Source organism: Mesitornis unicolor, unplaced genomic scaffold, assembly GCF_000695765.1.
Source record: "Mesitornis unicolor isolate BGI_N332 unplaced genomic scaffold, ASM69576v1 scaffold22181, whole genome shotgun sequence".
Taxonomy (NCBI): domain Eukaryota; kingdom Metazoa; phylum Chordata; class Aves; order Mesitornithiformes; family Mesitornithidae; genus Mesitornis; species Mesitornis unicolor.
Window position 1 is genome coordinate 1 of NW_010164844.1, and position 1,421 is coordinate 1,421.

Consider the following 1,421-nt stretch of genomic DNA (forward strand, 5'->3'; position numbering starts at 1 on the left):
ACACCGGCAGAACTGGTAATGCTTGCTGGGTGCGCAGGAATGTGCCCCAAATCCACCCTTACCTCTCATCATTGACAAAGCAGGGCTGCAGCTATGCACCCTTTCCTCTCCTGGTGTCACTTTTATAGGTCAGGCTGAAGCAGCTGAACTTTCCCTTTGCATTTCTGTATGGAAATAATTTGCTGTAAAGAGCTGATTTTTAACTGTTAACATTTGACTGGATGACAATACCGGCGGTTGCCTTAGAGTCTGGTCATTGATTACTGATTCATGCAGGAGCTTCAGCTCCCACGGCACTGGAAAGGTCAGTTCAGAAGAGAGCAATAAGGACAAGACCGGTGTGGAGTAACTTACCTGGAGTAATTTACACCACAACGGAGGAGGATGCGCTCAGGGAAACAGCAACTTCCAGGAGTTTCCCCTAAGTTTTGAGTAGGAGTTAGTGATATAAAAAAAACCAAACCCAAGAAAGGAGTGGAGAGAACATACGTTAGGTTTAAAACTTGAAGACTGTGGTAGTGTATGCTGTTGTGACACTAGATGGAAGGCTTTGTGATGAACTATATGGCATGTGTGAGATGGATTATGGTATGATATGGGCTATGGAGTATTAGAGAAAAAAAATAAGAAGAAAAAAAGGGAAAGGAAAAAGAAAAAGGAAGAAAGAAAAAATAAAAAATAAAAAGAAAAAAGAAAAAAGAAGAAAGGAAAAAGGAAAAAGAAAAAGGAAAAGGAAAAGGAGAAAAATGAAAAGGAAAAGGAGAAAAAGGAAAAGGAAAAGGAGAAAAAGGAAAAGGAAAAGGAAAAAATAAGAAATAAAAAGGAAAAGAAAAGGAAAAAGGCAAGGAAAAAGGAAAATAAAAAGGGAAAGGAAAAAGGAAAAGGAAAAAGAAGAAAAGAAAAGAAAAAAGGAAAAGGAAAAAAGAGAAAGGAAAAAATATATTTTAAAAAATCCAAAGCTATGTTGGCTACCCTAGAGCAGGGATTGCATCCCTGCATCCCAGCCTGAGTTCAATGGAGAGAGGTCAAACCACCTCAGGTAGTTGAACAGTTTCAGAAGAGATTCAGGTGGGGAAGAAGCTCCTCCAGCGCTTCTCTCACATCTTCCCACATCAGCCGTGATCTCCTTTGGGATTTCCAGCATATTAAACCTCACTGTAATCACAGCATCGAGTATTAGCCAGAAACCCAAGTCCTTTTACTCCCACATGTGCCAAAATGCATGAGGACTTGTCTGGGCTTAGCTACAGGGATCTGCAGTTTTGGGGCCTCCAGGCTGAAGTTTTTGCTGCTTCGAGTAAACAAAAGAAAACAAAAAAAGCTTTTCCCTTTGAAACCCGCGTGTCCCCTCGCCAGCTGCTGAGACTTTGTGTCTCCAGTCCTCCTTCACTTCATTAACTCTGCAAAATCAGGATCCTGCT